This window comes from Schistocerca gregaria, chromosome 4, assembly GCF_023897955.1.
Source record: "Schistocerca gregaria isolate iqSchGreg1 chromosome 4, iqSchGreg1.2, whole genome shotgun sequence".
Lineage (NCBI taxonomy): Eukaryota > Metazoa > Arthropoda > Insecta > Orthoptera > Acrididae > Schistocerca > Schistocerca gregaria.
The window spans coordinates 434,007,835-434,017,851 of record NC_064923.1 but is presented as its reverse complement, the minus strand read 5'-3'; the positions used below and the strand labels follow the sequence as shown (position 1 = coordinate 434,017,851).

Sequence of the window (10,017 nt, the reverse complement as noted above, 5' to 3'; positions counted from 1 at the left end):
GGCTATCATTCGTCTGTGGCAGCATTCTAAAGGCTAATCTAAGATTAATTGTCCTAATGTTCAAATGGCTCTGAGCACAATGGGACTCAACTGCTGTGGTCATTAGTCCCCTAGAGCTTAGAACTACTTAAACCTAACTAACCTAAGGACACCACACACATCCATGCCCGAGGCAGGATTCGAACCTGCGACCGTAGCAGTCGCACGGCTCCGGACTGAAGCGCCTAGAACCGCGAGACCACCGCGGCCGGCTCCTAATGTTCCTTGCGGAAAATAATCTTCCATCAGCAAAATAGCGAGGTTGCCTGGAAAACAGCTTGCGTTATCTTCAAAACTATAGATGTAGGTGAACAGATAGATTCGGTCTTCCTTGACTTCCCAAAGGCGTTCGGCATAGTGCCACATAGTCGTTTAATGACCAAGCACTATGATATGTCGCAACTTTACAAATATAGACTAGCTCTATGAATTTTTGATTGCCAACGGCCTTGCCGCAGTGCTAACACCGGTTCCCGTCAGATCACCGAAGTTAAGCGCTGTCGGGCTGGACTAGCACTTGGATGGGTGACCATCCGGTCTGCCGAGCGCTGTTGGCAAGCGGGGTGCTCTCAGTCCTTGTGAGACAAACTGAGGAGCTACTTGATTGACTGAGATGTAGCGGCTCCGGTCTGTAAACTAACATACGGACGGGAGAGCGGTGTGCTGACCACATGCCCGTCCATATCCGCATCCACTGACGCCTGTGATCTGAGGATGACATGGTGACCGGTCGGTACCGTTGGACCATCATTGCCTGTTCGGGTGGAGTTTAGCTCTATGAATTTTTGATTAATACAACTCGGTATGTTCAACAGAAACAATAGCAAAATGGGGTGCGCCTCAAGTGAACGAATAGAACCTCTGATGGTCTCAGTTGACATGAACGATATATAGGGCTATGATGTTACAAACTTTCAGAGATGATGGACTAGGGAAAACGTGTCAGTTTGAGGTAAGGGACCCTGATCCGGAAACGACCGAACCGAAACTTACAAGCGAAAATCTTTGTGATACCTCTGACAGTGGAACACATGTAGTGGTACTACTGTTTCTAAAATTGAAGGGCAAGCACGTTTCAGATGTGGCAGTATGGACCAAATCAAGAAAAACGTGTCTAGTAACACGCGGGCTCTAAAATGCTTACCTTGAGAGCTACGAGCACTCGTTCGTCTTCGCTACTGTGGAGCACGTCTCTTCTACTGAACAGATGCTCGTAGTTCTTTAGGTATGCGTTTATCAGATATTTTCTTTTGTTCTGGTCCATGCTACCACTTCTGGAAGCTGCCTACCCTACAATCTTGGCAACAACAGTACCGCTACATGTATTCCACTTTCAGAGGTATCAGAATGAGTTTCACTCATACCTTTCGACAAGGTAGTTTCCAGGTCAGGGTCCATGATCTCAGATTGATACATTTGCCCTCCTTTATCATACTCAAAAGTTTGCAACTTCATCATGGAATGAAGCGCGGGATTAGCCGAGCGGTCTGAGACGCTGCAGTCATGGACTGTGGGGCTGGTCCCGGCGGAGGTTCGAGTCTTCCCTGGGTGTGTGTGTTTGTCCTTAGACTAATTTAGGTTACGTAGTGTCTAAGCTTAGGGACTGATGACCTTGGCAGTTAAGTCCCATAAGATTTCACACACATTTCCTTTCATCTTGAAATGATCCTGTATCAGATAGGATCTGCATTAGTTTGAGATTATTCTCTGCCAATGCTGTAGGCAAGTATCGTGGTTAGACCAAAAGGCAGAAAGACTTGGAATAATATTACGTTCTTTCTTCTGATTATGTCATTATCTTGAGTTTTATTTATTTTAGTGTCTCTTCTTTCTAAAAAAAAGTCTAATTAAATGTTTCTAAATCGTATCTTCAGCACATTTCGAATTGTTTACTGGGTCCATAGACGCGACCTAGGCCTAAATTTTCCAAGCTATAAACGTTTAGAAGCTTAACCAAGCAATGTTAGTAATACGAATATTCTAAAAAAAGAAACGTCTAATTCATTATTCTGCAGCTATATCTATAAACAAGTACAAAACTAGCGACTTCAGCACAAAACTCCTTTTCTGTCGTTTTTGCAAAGCAAATCTCGCATCTTTGACGCACTTGATAATTCTGTGCAGTTGAACTTACAAGGGTTGAACCAGAAGTAACGTTCCCAAAGAGCTCCAGCCACACAGGGAGGTGCTACGCGAAATCCGTGACCACCACTGTGTGCGGCTGTTCCTCCACTCTCGATGCGCCCAGCCGCGTTTCAGTACTGACTCAGCAGCCGTCCACGACTGAGCTGCCCACTGCTGATCCCGCCAAGTGCGAGATTTGTGCCGTAATTCCATTTTTGCACGAAAAGGGACTCCATCCACGGATATTCATCGTTAGTTGGCACAAGTGCATGGCGATAAGTGTAAGTCCATTCGACACGTCCGAAAATCGTGCAAGGAGTTTAGTGCTGGGCGGAAGGACGACCACGATGAAGAGCGGAGTGGAAGACCTATAGTTCCTGGAGGGGATATCGAGCTGGTCCAATGTGAAGTGCTAGGACTCCTGGGAGTTCTTACAGTACAATTGAAAGAGTTTTGACAGAAAAACTGGGGTACCACAAGTGCACTCGATCCTTCACTGTGCTCGCCAGGAAGAGTTGTTGGACTCCATTGTTAAGGGGGCGAAATGTGGGTGTTTCATTTCACTCCAGAAATGAGGAAAAAATCAAAACAGTAGCGATAATCAGGGTCACCTGTCACAAGCAAGTTCAAACAAACTCCTTCTGCTATCAAAGTCATGCCCACTGTGTTTTGGAATCGTAAGAAGGTACCGCTGATCGATTTCATGGAATCTGAAGCAACAATCAACTCAGACAATTATTGTGAAACACTATGAAAACTCAGGCGAGCTATCCAGAACCGCCGGAGAGGACGAATGACAGAAGGTGTAACACTGCTTCACGATAACGCCCGACCTCACGACTCCCGCCAAACCCAAGAACTTCCAACAATCTGTGATTGGACTGTCATGCTCCATCCACCTAACAGTCCAGACCTCGCACCTAGTTCCTTGTTCCTCAAGTTAAGGGAACATTTGGTTGCCAACATTTCCAGGACGATGATGAAGTCGAAGAAGAGGTGAAACGTTTCCTCAATGAGTTGGCAGTGGAATATGACATGCAGATACAGAATTTGGAGCACTGTCTACAACAATACATAGAAAAAGATGGCGGTTGTGTAGAAAAATAGAGCAAAATTTCTTCTTTCAAATGGTTCAAATAGCTTTAAGCACTATGGGATGGTTCAGATACTGAGGTCATCAGTCCCCTAGAACTTAGAACTACTTAAACCTAAGGACATCACACACATCCGTGCCCGAGGCAGGATTCGAACCTGCGACCGTAGCGGTCGCGCGGTTCAAGACTGTAGCGCCCAGAACCGCTCGGCCACTCCGGCTGGCTGCACTATGGGACTTAACATCTGAGGTCACCAGTAGAACTACTAACTAACCTAAGCACATCACACACATCTATGCCCGAGACAGGATTCGAACCTGAAACCGTAGCAGCAGCGCGGTTTCGGACTGAAGGGCCTAGAACCGCTCGACCACAGCGGCCAACAAAATTTCTTCTTTCCAGCGATGTAAGTTTCTATGAGAATAAACAATGTTGTCTATTTGTAAAAATGAAGGGAAACTTATTTCTGGATCAGTCCTCGTAATTTCTCCTTTCGAAATCAACCACGAGTGGTAAATGTAGGAGCTGTTATAAGGGTGCGAGGAACAGAATTTGTTGGCAGTTTTGTAGGAAATATTTTCAATGGTGGGCATGCAGTGGGGTAAACATTGGGCAAACAGGAGAGGTTCTCTCCTGGAGCTGTAGAGTATGTAGTAGGAACATTTTGACTGAGGAACAGGAGAAGAAAATCTGAGCCATTCAGGCATGGTTGGAGCAAGCAAGGAAGGAACTAATCAGTATCAAGGGAGACAGGGAGGAAGGTGGTTGAGAACTGGCTAATGGTACAAAGATAAGGAGAAATAGAATACAATATGGTAGTTCTTATTATCAACGGAAAAACAACAGAGTTAAGTGGAGATGACCTTCAGGCACGACTAGGAGTAGGAAATATGGAGCACATTTCAACCCATATTAGGAAGCCTAGGAACGAGCAAAGTGCTAGGAAAAAGGAAGTGCTTCAGCTAGGTGTTAGCTGTGGACGAGGTGTAGGCCCTCAGTTACAGGAAAATCTACAGGCAGCGTACCAGGCCATCAGTATTTTCAACCAAACGTGGGGCTAAGTCATCTGATAGGCTTAAGTTGTTTATGTGAGAATTTTTTAAAAAGAGGGCCATGTACTGATAGTTTTGATAGGGATGGGACATATGACATAGGTGGAGACCTGAACAAAATAACTTCCCTCACTCGCAACACCAATGTTCATTTTGATGAGCTATCCACCATTGTGATCAACCACACATTAATGGAGCTATGAGACGGATTTATGTAGGGTTAGAGACAGCACCGATGGCACCCAACTTTGTGCATGTTGCTCTGGTGCCTGTCGGGACTGTAAATATATGACGTTTCACTAGGCATGGAATACACCTAAACTGGACTGGGATGGGAAGATTGGTACAGCTAAGTCATTGAAGTATATGGCTTGGATCTCAGGCTACGCATAGTCAAACACCTGTTGTCATGTGTTGGAGAAGTAAGTCTTTTTTAGGATAAAGCTAGAAAATGGGTTTCCCTACCTAAAGAGTACCTCGGACAGTTTAAAAAAATTCTGAAACAATCGCTCACAAGATAAATTCCAACACACATACTACATGGCATAAAGAAAAAGAAACCATTGAAAAAAAGCAACATGGGACATTTCACAAAACTTAACAATCCTTCATCAAACCATGGAATCAATAAAAAATTAAATACATTAATTTGAAGTTAAGTTCCAATCTTTGAACTGACCAGTGGTATAGACACACAGAAGTCCCACATGTAGTACAGTGTGTCCCACAAACTACTATTTGCTTAAATTACACATCACAGCTTTGCATAAAAATCAGGAACTGGAATGAAATGAACATGTCATGGCTTGCTCATTGGAAATGAATCACAAAAGGTGTTGTAAATGTCCACCCTCACTTGTATACACAGTTGAATACAACGCTGCAGATTCACAAATGTTGCTGCCAGAATCTCTGATGTAACTACTGGATTTCACGGATGATGTTCTGTCGTAAATATTCAAAGTTGTGTCATTTGTTTCTGTAGACCCTGCCTTTCAGGCTACCCCAGAGGAAAGAGTCAGGCGGTGTTGAATCAGGTGAACTTGGGGCCACAGTCCCTTCGAAATCACTTTACTGGGGAAAAATGATTCGTCCTGTGCCACTCGAGATGTGTGGCATGTGGCGCCCTCCTGTTGGCACCAGCCGAGGAGAAGTTCTTCACCGTCCATCTGGTTCATAAATAAACTGCATTTGCCACAGCAATTAAATCCAATATCTCTTGTATTACCCAGCGATTTCTACTAGGCTTCGTCTTTTTACCTGTTTAATTCTGTGCTACCTTCACTGTTTCATCTCTCAAAGCTAACCGTTCTTATTCTGCTGTATTGCTTTCCCTTGTTTTTGTTATCGTTCCCTAATGCTCCCTCTGAAACTCTTAATAGCCTCTGGTTCTTTCAGTTTATCCACGTCCCATCTGTTTAATTTCCTACTGTTTTGCAACTTTTTCGGTTTTAATTTACAGTTTATAACCAAAAATTGTGGTCAGAATCCACATCTGCCACTGAAAATGTCTTATGATTTAAAATCTAGTTCGTAAATCTCTGCCTTACCATTACATAATCAGTATGAAACCATCTGCCGTCTCCAGGTCTCTTCCATGTATAGAAACTTCTTTCAAAATTCTTAAACCAAGTATTAGCGATGATTAAACTACACTTTGCGCAAAATTCTACCCAGCGCCCTCGTCTTTCATTCCTTTCCCCAGTACATATTCAACTACTATTTTTCATTCCCTTCTTTTTCCTACTATCGGATTCCAGTACCCCATCACCATCAAATTTTCGTCTCCCTGAACTATCTGAATAATTTCTTTCACCTCGTTGTACATTTCTTCAATCTCTTCATCATCTGCGGATTTAGTTCACACATAAACTGCTACTTCAAAGGTGGGTGTGGGCATTGTGATTGTCCTGACTACAATAATGCGTTCAGTATGCTGTTCATTAATAAATCTACTCCTGCGTTACCTCTTTTTGATTTCGTATTTATAGCATTTTTATTTTATTTTATTTTTATTTCATTTTTATTTTTTATTTCTGTACTTACAACGCTGTATTCACCTAACCAGAAGTCCTGTTCCTTCTGCCACCGAATTTCGCTAATTCCCACTATATCTAACTTTAACCTGTCTATTTCCGTTTTTAAATTTTCTAACCTACCTGCCCGATTAATTGATATGACCCACGCTTCGATCCGTAGAACGCCAGTTTTCTTTCTCCTGATAACAACATCCTCCTGAGTAGTCCCCGCCCGGAGTTACGAATGGGGGACTATTTTTCTTTCAGAATATTTTATCCAAGAGTATGTCATCATCGTTTAACCATACAGTACAGCTACATGCCCTCGGGAAAAGTTACGGCTGCAGTTTCCCCTTGCTTTCAGCCGTTCGCAGTACCAGCACAGCAAGGCAGTTATGGTTGTGTTCCAAGGCCAGATCGGTCAATCATCCAGACTGTTGTTGCCCGTGAAACTGCAGAAAAGGCTGCTACTCCTCGCAGGTCAAAACATGAAGCGACAGCTGATGGCATCCATCCAGATTGGGTCAAGCAGATTCAGTTTTGAAACGAATTGATCGGAAAACTAAACATATGAGATTAGACCTGGTTGCGCTTATTTGTATGTATCATCACAATGTGATTGATGATAAACTTCGTCGATACTGTCCGTGCTGGAGTTAACATCTGCATGGGCACACTTGCAAGAGGCGCTCTGCACCGCTAACCCGAAGAAAAAACAGGAACCACACATTCATATGATTTCATAGGCTTAGGTGGGCAAGGAATCCACCTTATTCAGTGCAAGTCCGACCTCCTACGGGAATCCTGGAAGAGGAAATATGGAGGAAATGGACAGAGGCGACAGATGCGTGGCGGTCATTGGGATTGTGGGTAGCCCGTGTGGCGAGGCGAGTCGAGAGTGCGTGCAGTTGCTGTAATTCTGTGTCCCGGAGGGCGCAGTGGTCACCGCACCTGCCTAGTAAGCAGGAGATCCGGGTTCGAATCCCGGCCCGGTACACATTTTCACTCGTTGCCGCCGATTCCGCGCGATGTCCCAGTGCAGTTGACAGCAGGGATCCCTCCCCTCCCCTCCCCTCCCCTCCCCTTTCCTTTCCTTTCCTCTCTTTTTACGTATAACCTGAAGGGGCCTGTCCAGCGGAGCATCACTGACGGGCTACCAGTTACGACACAATGGTGCATGTAGCTGTTGCGTAAAACATTGTTCCCACACAGCAATCCCAGTCGTAAGAGCTTACATAAGCAGACACATAGGCCTTCCTTTCCTTTTATAAGGCTCGTGTGTGATTCGGATGCTTTAGCGTTATACACGCTTCTCAATGATTAATAACACTGATTACGCGAGAGCTACACATTTTATTAGGCCTACTCTCCTTGCACTCAGTCTGGGTAGAAGAACCGAAGACTCACTTTTAAGGTCCCGTCGGCGACTAGGTCATGAGAGACAGAGCACAAGCTTAGATTGCTGAAGGATGGGTAGGAATTCGTCCGCGTCTCCTTTTCAAATGAGGCATCCCTTGTGTTTGGTTAAGATACTTAGGGAAACCGGGGGAAACCTAAATCTCTATGGTCGGAGTGTATTCGAGCAGTCGTTCTTCAGATTGAGAAACAAGTGTCTTAACCAATGGCCAGCCGCGGCGGCCGAGCTGTTCTAAGCGCTTCAGTCCGGTTCTAGGCGCTTCAGTCCGGAACCGCGCGACTACTACGGTCGCAGGTTCGAATTCTGCCTCGGGCATGGATATGTGTGATGTCCTTAGGTTATTTAGGTTTAAGTAGTTCTAAGTTCTAGGGGACTGATGAGCTCAGATTCTAAGTCCTGTAGTGCTCAGAGTCATTTGAACCATATAATAATAATCTTAACCATTGTATCTCCTCGGTAGCTACTCAAGTTGGAGAATGAATATGTCCCATACAGCTATACATAGTTTCAAGATTTTAATTCCTATTCACCAATTCAGAATTAAACTTTTCGTGTGTCCACAAACAAATTTTTATGGAACTTGCAATTGTAAACATAACTTTGACATTCACATAGTTTTTATTGACCAAAATCGTTTATGATGCCATACTTAAGGGCAAGGTCACCGATGTCATCTACCTCTACGTGATTTGACTACTCTACAATTCACGCTTAAGTGTCTGGCAGAGGGTTCTTCGAACCATCTCTACTCTAATAACGTGTGAAAAAATGAGCTCCTAAATCTTTCTGTACGAGCTCTGATTTCTCTTATTTTATTATGATGATCATTTCTCCCTATGTAGGTTGACTACAATGAAATGTTTTCACATTTACAAGAGGAAATTGGTGATTGAAAGAGCTTCAGTTTCTAGAAAAGTTAAAACGTCCAATACAGTTGAGTTTGGAGGAAAGATTAGAACATGAACGTCAGAGCACTTTGATGTCAATACTAGTTTTAGACAAGGAGACGCCTTATCTCTAATACAGATAGACAGAGAACACCAAAAATTAAACCCAGGGGGATTAAGACTGGCTAGTAATATAATAAATCGGCTTGCATATGCTGAGGATGTTGGTAGCAAAGAGAACTTGCAACTTATGACAAGTTCGTATAGAAGCATTACAGGGAATGTAGGGTTATAAATTAATGTGGAGAAAAGTGAGTACAAGGTTTTGTGCAAGCCACCGATTGACGGTACCACATCGATAACTGATGAAGTCACTTTTTAAAAGAATAGACATACTTAAATTTTTGGTGAAGCGTTTTTAGCGAGCAGAACAGAATGGAAGTTGAGAATAAAGCAAGCAACGTATGGTAAACAGAGCATATTCTGGTTCACGGGACGTGCTGTGCAGCAAAATCAGACTATACCAGAGCGTAATTTTACCGGTAGCTCTACATCGGTGTGAAACATTTACATTAACAAAAACTGCTTAACTTCGAGAGAAAGACATTAATGAAAATATTTAGCCCCAAGAGGGAGACCCGATCACCGAAATTAAGAATATTAAAAAACGAGGAATGGCAGAATTTTATACACAAGATGATACTGGACGAAGGGTGAAGTGAAGAAGACTGATGTGGGCAGGACACCCAATTTGGATGGCAGAGAAAAGACTGAGGCGACTAGCATTCACAGGGCCCGTGGAGAATAGAATGGGGCGAAGAAGGCCACGGGGAAGATGGAAGGATGAAATCAACAGGGGTACCGGACGAAGGGCTTGAAAAAAGGAGACTGGACTGCGAAAACCAGGAACAGAAATGGTTGGTGGGGCAATGTAGAGAAAGCATATGTTCTGCCAGGAGAAGAAGAAGAAGAGGAATGCTTCTTTTAAAAGGACTGTGTCCTAATTTCGCCTCCTAGTAACATTACCGATAAAATCGTCCCTATTTATTGGATGCCGCATCTAAAGTTGTCGTACTACCTGGCAAAATTACACGCTGCTTCTGTCATTCCTTAAGCAACGTTCTCATTCAAATGGTTGAAAATTCAATTTTTTGTAAATTTTGGAAGGTATATGTGTCTAGAATGTTGGAACTAAAACGCTTTTTAATCCGTGCGTTACAAAAGTTTTACAGTCCATTGTTCGAAGCAGTGTCACGGCCGCCGTGGAACGCTCTCAACCGGAGACGGCCGGCTCAGGTAGAAAACTTGTAGTGCCGTGGCGCACGCCCACAAAATCTTTCATGTTGGAGTATGCATGCAAACATAACCCGGAAAAAGTTGACGGAC

General features: G+C 43.7%; 1 pseudogene; it reads left to right on the top strand.

Moving 5' to 3' along the window:
• Positions 1 to 478: 478 nt before the first annotated feature.
• On the top strand, positions 479 to 596 carry LOC126268352 (5S ribosomal RNA; annotated as a pseudogene).
• Positions 597 to 10,017: the final 9,421 nt, after the last annotated feature.